The 21,781-nt window shown below is 35.4% G+C and overlaps 2 pseudogenes; both read left to right on the forward strand.

The window, feature by feature from the left end:
- LOC137938376 (general transcription and DNA repair factor IIH helicase/translocase subunit XPB1-like) overlaps positions 1–8,361 on the forward strand; it is a 49,933-nt pseudogene extending 41,572 nt beyond the window's left edge.
- Positions 8,362–14,749: 6,388 nt separating this feature from the next.
- The window catches only part of LOC137938377 (protein transport protein SEC23 D-like), a 66,364-nt pseudogene continuing 59,332 nt past the window's right edge, over positions 14,750–21,781 (forward strand).

The following is a 21,781-nucleotide window of genomic DNA, read 5'->3' on the forward strand; positions in this document are numbered from 1 at the left end:
CGCCTCTGCCTCTTTTGAGCCAAGCGTCGCTCTCGGAAGTCACAACGTCGTCGTACCGTTTATGTTTTTTTGGCTAGTTTATAATTTAATCAAACAGTTTTCTAGAATAATTTTACTCTTCCTACCTATCTTTTACTTATACTTAGCCCTGTTTTACAAAGCTTTACATTACGGTAAAAGATTTAAACTATAGGAACTTATTCTAGCATCCTGTTCTTAGGAATCAAAGTAATAGAGTTATTTGGATATTTTGTCTTTCTGCCAGAAAAATTAGAAATTATTCTAGAATCTTATATATTTTTAATTGCTAATATTAGAGTCAGAATTTTAGACGCATGATATTTGTTCTAATAGCTTTAGTGATAGTTATTTTTAATCTTTTCATTTTTAATTGTATCTGTTTTACTTTATCTTTATATTCCTATAGAAGGTTTGTAGAAACCCCTAGACAAGTTTTTACACCCAGAAGACAAAGACTTCAAACACAAAGACCTTCAAATACTCCTGATTTAAATAATCCTGATTAATTTAAATAGAGTACCCCCTTCAATTTGGTATCAGAGCCTATAAGACCTGGAACCTTTCAGAAAAATAGATTATTTAGACCTTAGACTTCCTACAAGATTTGATACAAAATATATAGGACCTAATACTCTTAGGTGTCATTTTAATAGTGAAGAACATATTCTACACAAAAATAACCCTCAGCTCAATAGCATTGTAGACCTTATTATAAGTCTAGGAAATAATCTACAAATTAAATTAACAGAAATAGAAATCAATTTAAACAAAATACAAGAATAAACAAGAAACTTAAGAATAAGAATAGAAAAATTAGCAGGAAACCTAGATTATCTTAAAACGAGTAAAGGATCCCAGCAAAACATAGATAAAGAAATAGATTTAATTACCCAAAAATTAAAATTTGTCAAAATAGAACCTAGAATATCAGCAACTACAAAATCATGACACTTTCACAGCGAGGTGAAGGAATCACCTCAGAAATAGGAAGTTCCTCTAGAAACCTTAATATAATAGATAGGATAACAGGAAGAAGAAGTGTAGATCAACGAGACATACAATTAGATGAAATAATAGATATATATCAAGATATTACTTTATTCAGTAACAATCAAGTTAACCTTCTTAATCCTAGACAACTATATAGAACATGACCTTTAAATTTCAACACTGGATTATTTAGACATTATAGAGAAATTCAAATTAGCTGTGTAGGAAAAGATTCAGTAAACATAAATTTAATAGTAGAACAAGCCTTCAAAGAAATTAAGAAATTATATACTTTGATTCATTTAGGTTTAATCTTCATAGGAGTTAAAGGATTAGGGAGAAAACATTTAGGAACTAAAACTCTTCTTAGCTTCTATGATGATAGATGGGCAGATCCTAAAAAGGCTATGTTAGGGATTACCGAATTAGACATGAACCAGAACGGAGGAATATTTTATTGCTCCCCTGATTTTCTTATAGGATTACAAGATTTTAGGAAATATATTAAAATAGGTATTCAGACAAAAGGATATGAATCCTTTGTAGGAAACAATCTTTTATTTTGCATTGGATTTTTAGGGAGATGCACTTGTTCTAGTACTACTAGGTTTAAAGTCAAGATAGACGATGTAGTAAATCTAATAGGTAAGGGAATTAAACTAATTAAGTCCATCAAATATTCCCCAGATGTCTTAGCAGGATTAGAATGGAACCTGAAATTTAGAGAAGAAAAAATAATTAGTCCTGAAAAAAGTATTATGTACACTGATACAGAAGGTAATATAAATATTAGACTTAATAGTTATGAACAAAAGAGTACAGAAGATACAAAGTCAATTTCTAGTGAAAATTATGACTTAGTTGATATACAATTAGAAACAGATGAAATAATATACCCTAAAGAATTTGAATTAAAACTGACAGAAAGAGAACTTCTTCATCTAGAAGAAGACTTAATAAAAAATGGAAAAATCCAAGAAGAAGAATATCTCTATTATGACCAAGAAGCCAACATAAGAATAGGAAAAATGCCATTGGAACCTAAAGAAGATGAAAAAATAGAAACAGAAGAAACTCTTAAGTATCAAAGAATATATGGATGAAGAAAGCTCTAATTCTATTCCTCGTAATAGCTATACCACTTACCCAAGAACTCCTTCTAGAGAAGTATATTACTCAAGAAATGTGCCAAGGATTCCTTATAGTGATCCAGTAAACTTCGATCATAGGATACGTCCTAAAGGAAAAAGAAAGGAGACAGAAAGACCTATAAAGTTTCAAGAAATGGACAAAGGAAAAATTCTTAATCTTTCAGCCCATGATCCTCAAGAATGGACAACAGTATTAGATCTTTGGAAAAACCAGGTAGTCTCAAACTATATCCAAAACTTTCAATCCCAAGATTTAGAAGAAAAGTATAGATACTTAGAAACATTTTTAGGAGAAAGTGTAAAAGACTTATGGGAAAGCTACAAAAGAGGAAATCTAGAAGAATTTGGTCATTTAATGAGTCTTGGATCCAATCCATATAATTTTGTTAATAAAGTTTATCAGTTAGTAACAGGAGATGATCCCAACTTAGGATTCATTACATTACAAAAAGATGCAGTAGTTTACTTAGAACAACTTAGTCTCCATAATTACAAATATGTTAAGAAATTCCTCCAAGATTACTTTTATTATGCAAGCATATCAAGGAATGCATTTAATAAAGATTTAGGTACAAAGTTATTCAGGAAATTACCAGGAGCCTTAGGAAAAGAAATTTATGATAAATGGAAAAATCTAGAAACAACAAACCCAACAGCAGTTTACTCTATAGGGCAAAGAACTAAATTCATTATGACCATTCTTCAAAAAATTGTACAGACATCTATAGGGCAAAGAACTAAATTCATTTTGATGAGGATCGTCGTGAAGGTATTACTTTTATTCATTTTTTCGTTTTGTTATAGCTTTTTGTTTTTAGTTTACTTTAGGTGCTTGAATTGTGTTTATGGGTACGGAATATGGATCATGAAGATGAAAGCGAACTGACGAAGAGGGGATTTTCTAAACTTGAATTAAAGCCTGATCATGCAAACCGCCCTTTATGGGCTTGCGCTGATGGCCGGATCTTTCTTGAGACATTATCACCATTGTATAAGCAAGCCAATGATTTCCTCATTGCAATTGCTAAGCCTGTTTGCCGGTATTTAAGATGTCCTTCTATTTTCTTCTACTTAAAACTCTATGTGGTTGCTCATTTTCATTTTGTTGGAAAAATGTTGTGCAGGCCAGACTCTATGCATGAGTATAACTTGGCGCCTCATTCCTTGTATGGTGCTGTTTCTGTTGGGCTCGAGACTGAAACTATAATTACTGTTTTGAACAAGCTATCAAAGACTAAGCTCCCTAAAGAAATGATTGATTTCATTTATGCTTCAACTTCTAATTATGGGAAAGTAAAACTTGTACTTAAGAAGAACCGGTACTTTGTGGAGTCCCCTTTCCCGGAGGTGCGAATCTGGTCTCGTATTCTATCACAAGTGGTTTATTATTATTATTAATGTTGTTATTATCATTATTATTATTCTTACGGTGATGAGGAGAATTTGGAAGTTATGCTTTAAATGATACTTGCAGGTGCTGAAGACTTTGCTGAAGGACGAGGTTATATCTAAAGAGAGAATTTATTCCAATGAGGTAATTTAGTTTGCTGTTATTTTCTTCATGCATGTCCACTATATTTTTCTGAGGTGTTATTCTGAGTTGTGCCTTTTTTTTTTAGTCTTTTCTCTTATCTTTTTGGCGAGTGACATAAAATTTACATAGGAGTTTCTATGGATTCATCTATATGCCTATTCTTTACATATTTTACTATTATTCAAAATGGTTGAATTTACCATTTAAATCATGAAGTTGTTTGCTTGTTACAGTGGAAGAAAATAACTTCTGATCTTGTTCTTTTTCATAGAAGGGAAGTGGAGTTTGAACATCTCTTTTGAAAAAAAAATTGTGTTGTTAAATAATTTAATCATTTTTTGCCTGCATAGTGAATCAAAACTATCATCTCCAAAGCCACTATCACACTACAGCATGGAGAGATTATTTGTCACTATGGCTAAACCTTCAGATAAATGGTTAAATTTCTATGATAGATCATGAGAACTTTGACACAATTCTGATGGTGATGCAAACTCTTGATCTACTGTTTAGGGTTCACAAGGAAGTGATGTATTTACAGTTAGCAAAGCTTTGAGTGAAATGGATGGTGGTGGTCATCAGAAGTTGTTCACTGATGCTGATGTGGCAGCAGTAGCTGAAGAGAAAGAAACCCATTCTTTTGAAATAGATCCTGCTTAGGTAGGGTGGTCTATGAATGATGATGTATATTTAAGTGATTAGTGGTTATAATTTTTTTGACCTAACTTAAACATTTACAGGTTGAAAGTGTCAAGCAAAGGTGCTTACCAAATGCATTAAATTATCCCATGTTGGAGGAGTATGACTTCAGAAATGATACAGTAAGCTTTATTTCTCACAAATGCTTGATGTTCTGCCAGTTTTGTTCCTTGTCACACATCATGGGTATGTTGTTGACTTGATGTTGCTAACTGCAGGTGAACCCTGACTTAAACATGGAATTGAAGGCTCAGCCACGCCCATACCAGGAAAAGAGTCTGAGTAAAATGTTTGGAAATGGTGAGGCCTATTGTAAGACAATATTTTTCAGGTCAATATAACTCTCCAGCAAAATAGTTGAGACTGTTGAAGACATTGTGTAGAATTCTCAGAGAGGCTACATTGGCTAGTGCACTAGAACTGGATATTACACACATTGGTTATCCATGATTTCTTCCAATTTCATGTATAATCTTACTTCATCTTGGTACTGATTGTCACATAGGCCAAACATAATCATGCTTACCAGTGGACATCTCCATCATGATAGGTGCAATTTCAACTGATTTTTCTATTACAAAAAATTTAAAGAATCATGTAGTTGGAAGTAGGCTGCTCTCTTTTGTAGTGTGGAATACCAAATGTCTGACATGGTCTGTTTAAAGTAACTTATCAGGAACTTTGGTGGTGATGCTATTGGATGAAAAAATTTAAATTTCAGAACTTCTGTTGTGGTTGCCAGTCATTTGGAGTTGTTGTACTGACATAGTGCTTGGTGATATCTTATATCGCGATCTATATCATATAAGATTCTATATTAAGAATATGTTAATGAAGCATAATATTATCATATCCATTCTTGATAATCCTTTTCTACATTTGCTTTCATTTTCTCCTATCAAATAGTCTGGCTGTTCCATGTATTTCTTAATAAATTCTTTCTTTTTACTTGTTGTCGTTGAAAAAAAATTCTTGTTGTGCCTTGGTTTTTGTGTTTTCTGCCACAAATTAGTTGAACTACATTTTACTGATTGGTGTTCTGCATCTTGTCCAAGCATATTGATTTGTTGTACATTTATATTTGAACTTTTCTTCTTATATTACTTGACCTTGTAGATGCAATGTCGAGAACCTGTGTTCGATTATTTGCTATTTTGAGGGTGCCAGCTTTGGATGTACCACCCAAGAGGTGGCCTAGAGTTGGTTGGTCAATGCTACCACATGCTTGCACTTGCAAAGACATCATGCTGCTGAGTTATGTAGGAGTTTGTCCTATGTAGAGGATTGAATAATGTGGCAATGATGAGGCTGTCAATTTGCTCTAACATGAGCGAGCCTCTTCATGGTATGAGCCCTCAATTGGTGGGTGCAAGCTGTCGATTGTCAGTCACTTGTTAGAAATAACGTTGGTTTTGAAGAAGACCACCTTGGATGTGTATACCCAGAGGCTTTCATTTAAGAAATGATCTCTTAAATAGGATGCTAGGTTCACACCTTTCTTTAAACATTTGTGTCTTAAAGCTGAGATTTGATTATTTTGTTTACTTCTCTGTGTAGCTTGGTCTTTTCTGTTTCGATTATAGATTTTTCAGCATGAGGGTGAACTTGTAGTAAATTGTAGGAAGAGCAAGATCAGGAATTATAGTTCTTCCTTGTGGGGCCGGGAAGTCTCTTGTTGGTGTCTCTGCAGCGTGTCGAATACGAAAGAGTTGCCTCTGTTTAGCAACAAATGCTGTTTCTGTAGACTAGTGGGCCTTCCAATTCAAGTTGTGGTCTACTATTCGAGATGATCATATATGTCGTTTCACTTTTGATAGTAAAGAGAGATTTCGTGGTAATGCTAGTGTGGTTGTACAACTTATAACATGGTTGCTTTTGGCGGGAAAAGGTCTGAAGAGTCTGAGAAGATAATTGAGGAGATAAGAAATCGAGAATGGGGTTTGCTTCTCATGGATGAGGTACATTTCTTGTGTAAAGCTATATTTTAGTTATGTGTGTATGCTTTGGACTTATAGTAGGTGTTTAATGGAAGAAAGGAAAAATTGATGTCAATGGCAAAAAGCGACATAAAATATGAAATAGAGTATGGGCTACGATCCAAAACTCTCACCTATTAGATAATTTTAGTTGTTAGACCATGAGGGAAAACTATTTTGAACTATGACCTAGACCCTCTTGCTGAGTACAGGTTCTTAAGTGGATGATTTTCGGAGCAACTGCTTCAGCGTAGCTAAGTTGTTTGTTGTATATACAAAGTGCATTTATGCAGCATCATCTCTTGATCATTTTGGTTAGCGAATTGTGTGTTGTCACTATTGGACGTGGATTGCACACTAGGCTTGTGAGGTTAAGCAGTTCCTGACATGGATATATGATCTTGGTGCTCTTGAATAAAGATTTCACTAAATTTAAACTCTTTCACACTGTTGATTTACACATTTTTTACTTCGGAGATTATCTACCTGCTTCCTGTGTTTTCTAATTGAATTTTTCTTACTGTTTCCTTTTATTTGGGTTTCAAACGGTGTTTTTAGGTGCATGTTGTCCCTGCACATATGTTTCAGAAGGTCATTAGTATCACTAAATCTCATTGTAAACTTGGGCTAACTGGTCAGTATTGGTGTTTGATGGATTTTGGATCTGCCCTTCTTAAAGAATGTTGTCTTCACTCTTCATATTTGCTAGGAACTGACTTTCGAACTTCATACCACAGCAACCCTCGTGAGAGAGGATGAACGTATCACAGATTTGAACTTCCTTATTGGCCCTAAATTATATGAATCAAACTGGTTGGATCTTGTAAAAGGAGGGTTCATTGCAAATGTCCAGTGTGCTGAAGTATGGTGTCCAATGACAAAAGAGTTTTTTTTAGAATATTTGAAGAAAGAAAATTCTAAAAAAAATAGGTTAGTTACATATGCTCTCTGCACTCGTTTGTATTTTCACCTTTCTAGATTATTCATAAATTTGGTTATGTAAAAAAACAGTTTGTGATTTTGATTGCCTTAACTATGAAATATGTTATGTCCTATATTTCTTATTGACAGCTATTATGCATTGTGAGAGCTTGTGCCTTTTAGCATATAGTAATTTTACATCTTTAAGTGTATATCAATTGACAATGCAATTTTTAGTGACATTACAATTTTCCAACAATTTCGAGGTGTTAATAGTCCTGTTCCTAGACTAATTTCAGTGAATTTACATTTTAAAATGACTAGCTAAATGTACTTTATTTTTTCAAGTGGATGGGTTTATTAATTTAATCTGCATGAAGCTGACTTCGTTAATGAATTGCCCATAGTGTTGAAGTAACTTGATTTTGACTTCAACCAACTTAGATCTCTCTTTTGGTAGGAGTCAGCATATGTAGAAGTTCACCCTTCAGATGAGTTTGCCATGATTTTGGTATTGAACAAGTACAATCTTTGCAGTTTTATTTGTTGTACTGGGGAATTTCACACTGAAATCATGGAAATGCACCGTCATAAACTAATTGGATTGTTATTAAAAAATACATTGATACTGTGTTTATGTCATCATGCTCTTATTTTTAGGATGTTAACAGTCTGCTTCACCCAAAGAGTATTTCTATTAGTTACTCTTCTTTCCTGCTTAACTGTTCTTATATTTTATTTTTTGAATAAAATTGTGGTCTTATTTATTTCTTTGCAACGGTCTTTATTCTTTCAGGCTTTATATATAATGAACCCAAATAAATTTAGGGCATGTGAGTTTCTTATCCGGTTTCATGAACAACAGCGCGGTGATAAGATCATTGTGTTTGCTGATAATCTTTTTGCACTTACTGAGTATGCTATGAGAGAGAGAGAGAGAGAGAGAGCTCTAGAGAGAGAGAGAGAAAGAAAGGAATTTCAGAAGGGAGCAGACAGTAGAGGTGGGGCAGAAGAAGAAAGAGACAAGTCCCCCACCACTGAAAGCCTAGGGAAAAGAGCCATCACATAAGCTAGCTCTGCATATTTCGGGTGAATTTTGCAACTGGATCAAGAAAATCGACAGTTCAGCTTTTAGGGATTTTTAGTTCTTCCGATGAAAACCAAAAATAAAACCCACATCCCAAAAACTCACTCTCCAGTCAAATTATACGAAGTAAAGCCCAGAGTCATCTCAACTTTTCAGTTGCAGAAGATTTTAACTCTCAGAGCAGGGGCGGGTAACAGATAATCCATCAAAGTCTCCTCTCGCTCTTGTTCTCACCCTCTCAGCCAAAGAAGAAGAAGAATAAAAAAAAACAAGGAGAAGAGGAGAAGATATAGGACGGAGAGGCTGCAGAAGAGGGGAAGATATAGGATTGAAGAGACTGCAGAAGATTACAGAGGAGGAGTCTGGTTTTGTTTCTAGTTTTGGTGGCAAGTGAGGTGGTCGGCCTTGCAATTGTCCTGACATGGGTGTTGGATTTTGTCTAGTAATGAAAGGGAAGAAGGGGATTGGAAGTCTGTTTAGCTCACGGGCCAGGCCATATCATGAGCAAATCATTTGTAATTACTTTTAAGACTCTTAGGGTTCCGCCGCTTTTGGGGCTGGATGGAGTTTATTCCACCATTTTGGAGTCTTCCATCTTTAAGCTCGTTTAGGTATCAATAGAGAAATCAGCCTCCCCTAGCTTGATTCAATTTTTTTTATTGACTAATCATATGAAGATGAAATTTATTTATCTAAATATACAATACAACCCTCTTAAAATGTCATGTTGTAAAAAATCAACTTTGTGCATAAATAATTGATATTGAAACAATCAAGACCACATGTAGGACTTACATGAAATAGAGAAGGAGGTAGGCCCCTCCTCTCTTTGCGTGTTGACGAGAACATTGTCGATAGATGGGGTTGGCCTTCCCCTTCCTTATTTGAGGGTTGGGGTAGGGGAACCCCCCCTAATGCTCGTTTGCGCCAATAAAGCCAATTGGAGGGGAAGGTCTCCTTTTTTGGAATGTGATAATCAAGTAACATAACGGAATTTTATGAGAAAATAATTTTTTCTTCTTCTAAATTCCATTAGTAAAGTTATTTTAGTAGGTATATTATTTTGTTATCATATTCTTGCAATATATTTATTTCTCAAGACTAGAAATTCTCCTTTATTTCGTAAGTCAATTTATTATGATTTTGATTTAAAAGCTTCAAAACACATTTGAAATGAGTCAAATATTACTTTTTATTTTAAAACTCTTATATTAGATGCATATTTGAAATGTGATACTTATCTCTAAAATCGGTTTTAGAGATAAGGCATGGTGTGTTTAGGGAGAACGAATGATCCATTGGGCAACCTAGAAAGAAGGTTCCCAAGGAAAATTGAATTCAGATAAAAACTCCATAGAAATCACTTATGATTGTTTATCATTATAAACAGGGGGAGATTGTAGATCTCAAGATCTTCATTGAGATATTTTTTTCTTATAACAAATACTCAAGTTACTAATGATATACATAAAGTATGCCTCTTACCTCAAAAGGCCTCAAAAGAGATTTCTGGTAACATATCCTTTTGACCGGCCATGGTCTTTCCAAATGGCTCATACAAAAGGGTTAGCAAGCAGTTCATCGTTAAACAGCCTGCAACACCATTTGTCCAAATAAGAGAGAGAAGAGACTCTACTGAGGAATGTTTGCCCAAACTTCAGGATGACCAACCCAAAAGAGGGTAAAAGAGTAAAAATGATCAAAAAAGTTGACCACTGCAAAGATCAAGTTTAAGGTACAAAGGAGTCAAACTCTTCAATAGGAGGAAGTGAAAACATCATAAGAGGTCAAACACAATGAAAGAAGTTGGCCACATTCTAAAATTGTTGTTGTGTTGCACAAAAAATATATTCTACAATATTTCAAGCTCAGTTTTAGGAGCTTTAAGTTTCAAAATTTTACTAATGACCTATTATTGTGTTCAACATCAAAAAAAGAATTTAATATATTTTAAAAAAAAATTAACCTTTGTTAACCCATTATTTCTAAAATACAAAAAAATTCATTTTCTAGCCATAATAACTAATTTTTTAAATGTTGGAACTCGTGCTATTTAACCCAAACACACCCCAAACAAACTTTCTCTCTCATCACAGTGAAAACCAAACCTCCTAAGCCCTCCCGCATGATTCAAGGAGTTTTTTAGCTCCTCTAAAGCTTGAAAGGAAGCCAAACTCGATAATTTTTTTCATTGACCTATGTATTTTTTTACTTGATCATTTAAATCCTTATCGAATGCTTATATTTCAGCTTTTTAAATGTGTGCCAAGTAATTTTAAGTTCATATTTGAATCAATCATAACATTGTGAATAGTTGTGCGGTTGACAACCATTTGAAATCAATTTTGGAGCATCAATAATATCAATACATGTTTGTATGTTGTTTTAGTGGGGTATTTGAAAGGGCCTTTCATAAGTATTAAAATGTGGATCAAATCTAAGTATTTGACATGCATATACTTTGAGATATTTCAATCATTACATTAAGTAGTTGTATGTGCATTACCCAGTTTGCAATTAAAACCAATCTCGAATTTACATGGAGACTACACTTTTTAATCAAGTCATTGAAGTAAGAGAGATGAAGATAAGGAAAAAGAAAGAAGTAAAGTAGTAGAAGACAAAGGAAGAAGAAGAAAGAAAAGAGAAACATTTAAAGAGGGCAAACTTGAAAAATTCGACTACACCTCACTCATGCATTGCATTTACTTAAATATGAGAGTGATTACATGATTACAAAATTACCCCCAAGGTTCTCAATAAACTACACTCGTACATATTTTAATTAACTTTTAACACTCCTCCTCAAGCTAAGAAATATGCATCAAATAATACCAGTTTGGAGCACGAGGTATCACACTAAGCTCCATGCAATGCCTTAGTAAATATATTTGTCAATTGATGTTCAATTCTCATATGAGGGGTTATGATTCTTCCACTTAGTACACTTAATCTTTGGTGAAATGACCATATAATTTGATGAACTTCGTTCGTTCATAAAAAAACAAGATTATTGGCTATAAAGATAAAGGTCTGATTATCGCTTGATAACTATCAATCAAATTTACCTCCACACCAAATTTTGACAAAAGAGATTGTATCTGGATCATTTCACAAGTGATAGGTGCCATAGATTTGCATTCAGCCTCTGTACTTGATCTTGTTCTTACTTCTTGTTCATTTACTTTTCAATGCTCCAAATGTTCCCAACAAAGGTACAATAACCAGTGCTTGACTTCATGTCACCTTTCATCCAACATAGTCTCTAGCATAGTAGTCCATCACTTTTATGTGATGCTAATACTTACAAAATATTTTCTCCCTAGTCCTCCTTTTAGATGCTAAAGTATTCATTGAACAACCTTTGCATGAACTTTTCTATGTTTTCCCATAAACCTACTAACTAGTCCCACAACATACAATATATCAACCTCATCACCAATAACATATATGAGCTTTCCAACTAAGCATATATAAGAAGTTAGATCTTTTAAAGGAGGAGAACTAGCATAAAATAAATCAAGATTAGGTTCTAGTGGTGTATCAACTAGTTTAGCTCCCAATAATCCAATTTCACTTAGAAGATAAATTATAGATTTCCTTTGAGACAAAATAATACATGATTTGTTTCTTGCCACATCTATTTCCAAAAAAAGTATTTAAGAATCCCAAAGTTTTTAATTTGAAAATGCTTTTGAAGATAGGCATTAATCTTAACAAGTCCACCTTTGTCATCTCCAAACAAAATTTTATCATCACTATCAATATCACACAACTTGTTACTCTTTCCAAAATAAATATAGATTGATCATAGTTACTTCTATGAAATCCAAACCCTAGAACAACACGATTGAATTGCTCAAACTATGATCGAAGGGTTTGTTTCAACCCATAAATGGCTTTATGCAATTTGCATGCTTTACTTAACTCTCCCTAAGCAACAAAACTAGGTGGTTGTTCTATATAGACTTTTGCATTGAGATCACTGTATAAAAAATGTCATCCAATTGTTGAAGTGAGCATCCCTTTTTCACAACCATAGATATCAAATTGGTTTGAATTTAATTTGGCAACTAGGAAAAATCTCACACGATAGTCAATGTCGTAAGTTTGTATGTAATCTTTAGTTACCAATTGAGCTTTGACTTGAATGGTAAAGACCCATATGCAATCCACATTTTTGGCATTTAGGGGAGGAATATAAAGAGATACCAAGTACTCTAAGACACAAGAGCAACACTTTCATCTTCAATTCTAGATTTTCAATGAGGACTCTAAAAAACTTCGACACAACTAATGGGAACACATGAAACATCAAGAGTAGACAAAACAAACCTTATAGCAAGAAGAGAATCAATCAAATGATGACAAAAACTTTGAGATGGGAAATCAAGTACATTGTCTAACTCCCTTCCTAATAACAACAAGCAAATGCAAATTAGGAAATAAGGAAGAGGAAGACTCTCCTTCGGAAGAAATGACTATAGGGAGCCTTGAAGAGGAGCATCACAATTCTCAACTCTGCCATTATCTGTATCTTCCAATGCATTCATTGGTAGGACAATAAGTACTTCCCCATGAGAATGATATTTGAACATGTTGGGCCGGTAGTTAAGGATTATCTTAAAAGAAGGAAACATATATCGAAACATACTAAGTTCTACTTTGAGGGTCATAACATCTATATACCCTTTCTCAAATCTAGGGTAACCCATGAAAAACACTGAATGGATCAATAATACATTTTTTTCTTGGATGGACTTGAATTATTATTAAATTCCATGGTTTAATCCATATGAACTAGGTTTTATAACTTTATATAAAATTTGACTTTTACGATCTTTAAGGTCTTCCACTTTACTTGCCATCTTCATAATAGTTTTCTTTCAATTTTTTCTTTGGGGTATTGACTCAACAACTTAAATCTTCTATTTTCTCGCTCCAACTCATACCATAGACCACTAGAGTGTGTAATAAAGGGTATGTATCTAACAACATCAATACTTTTCTTCACTTCAATTTCCAATTTAATGCACAATTGATGGCAATTCAGCTGTTGTAAGAGATGATTTAGTTAATTTTGATAGTTGCATAAGACATTAACATCAATGCTTAACGATCATTTGTGTCGACTTAGGAAAATAAAACGATGAGAAAATTATTTTTTCTTTTACTAATTTTCTCATTGGATGATGTTTTTATTGACAAATTCCCTTAGAAAATTTTCTTGCATTTGTGACGCCATTGAAAATAAAATAAAATAATAATTACGTAGCTGTAGTGTTTACAATTGGAACAAAATAAGAAATTAAATATAGAAAATGAGCGATCAACATAAATCTTCTTGGCTTACTTTTCCCATGATATCAGATTAAACAATAAGAAACATAGTTATTTTTTTTAAAGACAAGAAGATAAAAAAGAAAACTTTTTCTATTCATTAAATAGTGAAAATATTAGAAAAAAATTCAAAAAAAAAATTCCTCTATTTATTTTTCTTATAATGTTCTATCGGCATATACACACCCTTAAATTTTTTATGAGTCGTTACATGTAATCTCCATAACATAAGTAAAATATGTGCTAGCTAGGGTATACCTTGTTATTTTTCAATCATGTTTCTCATGACCTCCACAAACCTGAGGTTACATTGTCCTCATCAAAGACTCAGGTCCAACACATAATCAAAACTAGGAGTGTGCAAAAAAAAAAAACTTAAATTCACTCCGTTGGGTGGAGAAGGGATAGAAGGGGAAAACCCTAAGTTCAGGTCAAGTTTGGGACTCGAGGTCCAACACATAATCAAAGTTAGGAGTGGGCAAAAAAAAAAAACTTAAATTCACTCTGTTGGGAGGAGAAGGGATGGAGGGAAAGAAACCGAAGTTGGAGGTAGGCTTGGGTTTTCCCAAATTTGACCTAAACTTGATGGAAATACCTTATTGATATTTTTTTAAAATTAAAATAACATATATATAAAACTTATCTATTTTTTTATTTTTTATTATTTATATTTTGACATTGTATAATAATTTTATGCATTGTATTCTTTAACTATTTTTATATTTAAAAAATATTTTAATTGGAGAATTACTAGGTTGATTTGGGAATGAGACAATGGATAATGTTTGATTTCTAAACCGTTCGGTTTCCGAGTTGGGGTTCGGGTTCTCAAAACCCGAACCATGCTTTCCCCTCTGAATTAACCCGCTGTTTCTTTGGCCGGACCGGCTCAAACGGCGCTGGTTTAGACGAATCGAGGCAAGCAGGGTAAGAAGTCTGGGTAAGAAGTCTTGTGTGTTTTTTTTCTCCCTCATTATTTGGGTTTTTATCGACCTCGCGACTCTGCAACTCTGCTGCTGTCTTCTCGTCGATGGCGGTTAGGGCGACAGTATCTCGTTTCCCGACCGATCCCGATGCACAGGAAGCCTCCGGCCTTCCTTGGGGAGTCACCGTTTCCCCATTTTCTCCAGTTGACGAGCTTGGTAACCCCCCTGTTTCCGGGTCCAACGGTAACCTTGTTCCTCGCTGCGATTAGGGCGACAGTATCTCGTTTCCCGACCGATCCCGATGCACAGGAAGCCTCTGGCCTTCCTTGGGGAGTCACCGTTTCCCCATTTTCTCCGGTTGACGAGCTTGGTAACCCCCCTGTTTCCGGGTCCAACGGTAACTTGTTCCTCGCTGCGATAATTGCTGGGCTTATTTCAATTCCTACTGCGAGCTTGAACAATGGGCTGGGACTTGTTCTCTCTGTGGCACTCTTAATGGGTTAACGTCAGAAACAATCGCTCGTTACTCTCAACCGGAGTTATGTGCAGAGATGTGCTCTTCCTTCATAGATCTCGAGCTACCTGGTAGAGTTCCGTTTTATTATAATTGAACCCGAGTTTTACTAGATCATTTAGCTGTGAGAATTTAAGTCTAATAGCGTTTGATCTTACCAGATGACGACGAGGAAGCTGTGAAGGCTCGGCCGGTTTATGTTGCAGCAGTGGATCTTGCATGTAAGATCCGATAGTCTTTGTGATGATACCCTTCATTTCATATGCGAACTTTGCTACATTTTATCTTTATCGATGTTACTACTGCATTTTATTTTTTTTTGAAAGTGTTTATTAGTACCTTATATAGAGTTTGTATTTCGTAGATCGAGGTGTAAGTGTTGTAGGGGTGTCTTCTTTTGTTACTGTTAAATGTTTAACCATGGTTTACTGATAAGATGGCTCATGTATTGAGGTGATTATGTTGCTATGTTTGTATGTTTACGTTACCTGTTAGGAGCCAAATGTTGCCTGAAGATTTATTGGGAGAAAAGATAATTGGCATTCTTCTTTTTTCATTTTTGGTGTCATCAAGCATTAACAAATGGCTACTTCATTAAAGATACTGTTCATGTTTCAGGAACATTGTATAGTTCAATCACTTGAATGCTCATCCACTAAATATTTATGACCCTACATCCATTATGGTATTGCATTACAGTTCTTCTAGCCTTTTTTATTTTTTCTAAATGGATCATAGTAAGCAAAACTTTCTCAAAGATGTCTCAAAAGCCCATCTAAAAGTTGTTTGCGGCTGTGATGCAAAAGCAAGATGATGAGGGTAATCTTGTGTTCATGGTTATCATTCATGGATATTACATGGAGGCGGAATTATAATCATAAATCTTGTCTTCTACAAGTTCAACATGATGAGTTGGCATGAGGCTCAAAACTGTATTAATTATTTTGCACATTTATTAGTGATATAAAAATTTCTCAACATGCTCTATCCCTTACATTGTGCTAGAATTCACTTACTAGTTTTTTGTTGTACTTCTGAACATAAATGCAGCATCTGAGGAGTTTTTGGAGTTGATCAAAAGTGCGCTACTGGCTGCTTTAGAAGGTGGGCAATTGTTTATCTCAGTATTGGCCTTCATAAGGTGATCAATATTTTAGAAGATCACCCTCATCTTTTCACACATTTGTGGTTGCATTGGTAATTATTTTTCTTGTTTATGATGATGTTTTAATACCAATTACCTTTTACATTTGCAGCACTTGGGCCGGGTTCTCTGTTTGGGCTTGTTACATTCAGTCATAAGATAGGCTTATACGATGTGCAAGGACCCATACCAGTTGTCAAAAATGTCTTTATTCCCCCCAGATACAGATGCTTCATTGCCCTTTGAGCTTGAAGATGCCATGCCATTGTTTTCTTTCTTGGCTCCTGTATGTTTATGATGGACAATGTCATCATACCTTGACTTCAAATTGTTAAAAAAAAAAGAATCTCTACCAACACTACAATCAATTGGAAAATGGATTTTAGTGAAGGTTTGGTTCATTCTCCAAGGACTGAAGCCTTGGAAAGACCGAATAGCTGCAGCCTTGGAAACACTGAAACCTACAACTTCATGGGAAAGAACTATAGCTGCTGGACAAGGACTTGATGGTATATTATTAGGTGGCAGAGGTTTTGGTGCTGCAATGGAGGCTCTAATTAACTACCTTGGATCAGAATACGGAAATACATTTGCACTGGGTATGGTAAAGTCCAATTCTTACTTCCCTGTGCTTCTTTTACATTATCATGGACCAAAATAAATTAACATATGTTTCTTTTATAGTCATCTTTGTTCTAACTATTTAGTGATGTTTGTTGAAAATCAAGTAAATGCATATTACCTGTAAATGGATTTACAGAATGACATTTTGTTTCTTAGGAAGTGGTCTTGAATTGCAAAGCCTCCATCCTTGGATGAGAAAAGGCTATGAGGAAATTTCTGTTAATCTTTCAACTTATTGACATCTGGTGGCACCAGATTTAGATCATCAAACATTCTTGCAGTTACTGCCACCAAAGTGTGTCATCCATGTTTGATGTCTTCCTCTTTTCCATGCACAAGATATATCTGGTTCTATTTTCCTTATGGGTAGACTTATTCTTTCAACTAAAATCTATCATTAATTTTTTTCTAATAAAATCTTTTTCATTATTGAAAAAATGGCCTGTACCCCTTATTGCTGGATGCTCTCTCTTTAAAAAAGTTGAGTGTTTTCATTGTTCTTTTTCCATTGATGTTCATTAGTCATATGCATGCAACTTATTGTGAGGGATAAATCTGGAGAGTCATTCCTTGTTTTTCTATTCGTATTTTTGAAGATTTCTGCTTTGAATCTAGGATTGTCTTTATCCCTCACTATGAAAAGTATATGTTCATTCTATTAATTATGTCTTGTGAAACCATAATGGCTGGAAATGAGCTAAATGTTGCCAATTGAAAGAATTGGTTTTTCAATGGTTGATTATCGGTTTCCTGGAAAAGCACTGGTCACAATTTTTTTGGATACTTCCTCTTACCAGGTAATAACATGTTCTTTTCCTTGGGTGAAGTGTTTCCTCTCAAGGGCGACAATAGGGGCCTGGAAGAATATCTTGTCTCAATTTACCTTTCTGAATTTTGTTTTCTTAAAATTGATTGTACTAATTGTATTAGTATTTATAAACATTCGTTTATTGTTTATGTGGCTCCAAAATCGACTGCATTAGTGACTATCAGCATTTGTTTATTAGATATTTATGTGGGTCAAAAATTGATTGCAGCTAGGGTTTTTACATTTTTGTCTGGTCCTCCTGATTATGGAGCTAGTCAATTAGATACAAGGCGTTATGGTGAGCAATATGCCAGTAAAGGAGAGGATGCAGACTGTACACTGCTTCCTGAGCAGACACCCTTCTACAAAGAACTGGTAAATTGCCTTATGCCTATATACACCCAAGTGCTGAAATGGTTGAGTTTTGTAGAATCTACAGATCTTTGGAAAAATAACCCATGATGACTTTGCACAGGCAGCTGTTGCTATTCAATCGGGGGTTTGTGTGGACATATTTGCTGTTACCAATGAATATACAGACTTAGCTTCATTAAAATTCCTTAGCATCGAGAGTGGCGGTTCACTGTTTCTGTACTCTAATACTGATGACTCTACACTTCCTCAGGACATGTAAGTTGATTTGCTCATATCCATCATTTTGAGAAATCATACTTTTTTTTTTTTGTTGTTGTGAATGAACGTGGAATCACTTTTTTTGAATGATTAAAGAATAATTTTTTTTTTTAAATGATGTAGAATGACATTAACTGTTCATCTGCATTCAAGAGTAAAATTCACTCTTAATTACTCAGAAAATATTTTTTTCATAGGGATCATTTTTTTTTAAATCGATTTTGGTGAGACGATTTGGCTTGCTCATTCATTCATGGGGTGCCATACTGTGAAAAGATCATGCTTGTAATGTTAGAGCTTAGGTGTTGCATGGGTTCAGTTATGCAGTGGAAAGTTGAATTTACTTTTACCTGTGTCGGCCTAGTTGCGTCCTTGGGATAACCCACACTAGTCAGCCTCCCTTGCATACAAATAGTTGGCACACAATAAACCTTTTCTCATATACACAAATCTGTCTACATACAAGATATTCGAGCGCTCCTTTAAGTCTCTATTTCAATGTCTGAATGATTGGCACTCATCCAGCCCCCCTAAATATAATTGGGGAAATTGCTGGACACATGCCCCTTCGAATGGTCATGTGCTTCTTGGCGCATGCCTCCTCATGTACAACCGCCCCAGCTAACACCCCATGGCCCACGTGACTAGAAACCGTTTAGGAACCATTATAAGCTGAATTTTGATGGTAGCGCCTTTGGGAACCCGGGTTTGGATGATTTTGGAGGGGTGATTTTTGATCCGGGCGGCATTGCCATACTCTCTTACTGTGGCCCTCTCGGAATTGCTGACTCGACCATTGCTGAGCTCTCTGGTCTCCTTCACGGCTTGTGTATTTTTAATGATAGCTTTAGTGGTCTCCTTATCATGGAGGGAGACTCCAAGGTCGTCATCGGATGGTGCTCCACCTCATCCTTCCCCCCGTGGCGTCACTGGCAGATTTTTCTTGATATTTTGGATATTGTATCCACCATTTCTTGTACTTCGTCTCATATACATAGATCAGCCATTTCGGTTGGTGATTTGTGTGCCTAGGTCCCCCCTTCAATCTCTTATTGTTAGGGGAGGTCTCCCTTGATGTATCTTCCCTTTCTTTGAAATAAGTTTATCATCATTAAAAAAAAGTTGGCTGCCACTAATCTGACTTGCCTCCATGCCTTGGTGTTCAGGCACTAGCCTGTATGTGCCCAGCCCATACGTGCAGTGCCTAGGGGTGGCATCAAGTCGAGTCGAGCTGAGTTTGAATCTGCATATGTTCAAGCTGGGCTTGATTTAAATACTTGGAACTCAAGCTAGAGCCGAGCCCAGCCTTAAGCTTAAAATTGGAATTGAGCTTGAGCAGGGTTCAAGCTCCAACCTACATTTAAAACTTTGCATAAAATACAAGTCAAATAAACTGTGCATATAAAAATTGGGCATGACCTTTGTACATAAACTCTGCATAAAATTGTCTACAAACTCTACATAAAATTGTTTACAAACACTGCATAATATTATGCCAATGTGACTTATATAAAAACATGACCTATATACAAAATGTGACTTTTATATACATTTCCCACTCTCTTGAGCCTACCCAAACTCGAACCTGTATATGTTCGAGCTTTGCTTGATTTGAATACTTTGAACTTGAGTTCGAGCTCAAGCTTAGCTTTGAGACTAAAATTGGAATCGAGCTCAAGCCCAAGAATTTTAACCAAATTTGAGCTCAAGCTCGAGTCGGGTTTGAACTTTAACCTACATTTAAAACTTTCCATAAAATACATATTTAATATTAAGTTCAAAGAATCCTAAAAGTATGGAAAACAAATAGAGATAATCTTGCATATCAGAGTTATTAAGAAACGAAATATGACTAGATATATAACTCATAAAGGATCTCCAAATAATTTGTATTGCATAAATTCTATACTACATTGCATGGAGAGAATAAGGATGAAGGAGATCAAATGGGAGAAATGAGCTTACCTGTGGCTGACATATATTCCGTGACTTTCGTCTGCAACGCCCAGGTCAGCAATGTCTAAATGCGGTTGTGCGATGAAGAGATTGAAAGCGCTGAAGAAGGAACATGGCAGAAATTGGTTGAGGAAGGACTGAAATACGAAACTTCTGTAAAAATCTGAGCATGCATATTACTAGTGGTTGGTAATATGCATGCTCTCTTTTCTTTTCTTTTCCATTTTCCTTGTGCATCCAAACAAGAGAAACCACATTTCTCTTTTTTTCTCTCTTATTTTTCATGGGCATCCAAACAAGAGAATCGATCTTTTAGTCCCATTCCTCTTCTTGGGTAAATCTTTCTCAACGTTTGTCATTTTTGAATAACTGGTGCGCCCAACACTGTCAATAATACCATACGGTTTGACATTGTGCATAGCCCCTTTAGGTAAAAACCTCGCGGAAGGGAGCCAGTCCTGGTTATGAAAAAGTTGAGTCTCATCCCTCTCCAACCACAGATCGTAGCCTCCAGAAAACTGAGACCTGTTAGCCAAAGTCTTCAACTGCTCGTCGGCTTTGATGGAAAAGAGAGTTGGGGCTCGCTCAAGCTCAGAAACTGCGGCTCTAAGTTCCGCCCACTGCTTCATTTTGTAAATCTGGCACTCACGGCAAAGACGGGCCTTTACGAGTTGTTTGGCTTTTGTGGCCTGCATCCACTTCCACTGTCATTTCGAGACTCCGCCGAGGTAGGTACAAGGCCCCCCACCCAGTTTGTCACGAGGTCAGATGAGCCTAAACTCACTTAGGCTAGCGGAACTCCAACTCCCGTGATGGCCTACCTTCAATTTGTCAAAGGTAGTACAGCCTCTCACCCCTTAGATCAACGTTGCAAACTCCTTCCTCTCAAATGAAGCACTAGGAATGAAAAGATAGAAAGACAATGGAATAGGAAGAGAAAGTAACCTTGTATTAATACTAGAGAAGATTACAAGGAGTGGCCGTCCAAGGTGGAAGGCCAGCACTCTACAAAAACTCTCCTTCTCGTCTATGCTGAATGAATCTACAAGGGTTGAATGCCTTGGTATTTATCGGCTTCAACCCCTCCCTTCTCTCATGCTTCCGTCCAATGAGAGCAGAGATCCTCCCTTATCAAATCTCCTTAATTTGATCCTCCATTCAAATCTCTTGATTTGCTCCTTTTTCTTAAAATTCGTTTTACCATTGTTATTTTCCTTAGACACTTTGTTAGCCGAATCATTCTTTCTCTCATATTCGGTTAACTTTTCAGCAGTAGATAAAGCTGAAGCTAATGTCTTTACTTTCCGTCTTCTCAATTCTTGCTCAGCCCACGGGAAGTAAAGACATTAGCTTCAGCTTTATCTACTGCTAAAAATTTAACCGAATATGAGAGAAAGAATTATTCGGCTAACAAAGTGCCTAAGAAAAATAACAATGGTATAACGAATTTTAAGAAG

Source organism: Aristolochia californica, unplaced genomic scaffold (assembly GCF_029961685.1).
Source record: "Aristolochia californica isolate CCGP_79_NKW_82.1479 unplaced genomic scaffold, dmAriCali1.0.hap1 SCAF_8, whole genome shotgun sequence".
NCBI classification, from domain to species: Eukaryota; Viridiplantae; Streptophyta; class Magnoliopsida; order Piperales; family Aristolochiaceae; genus Aristolochia; species Aristolochia californica.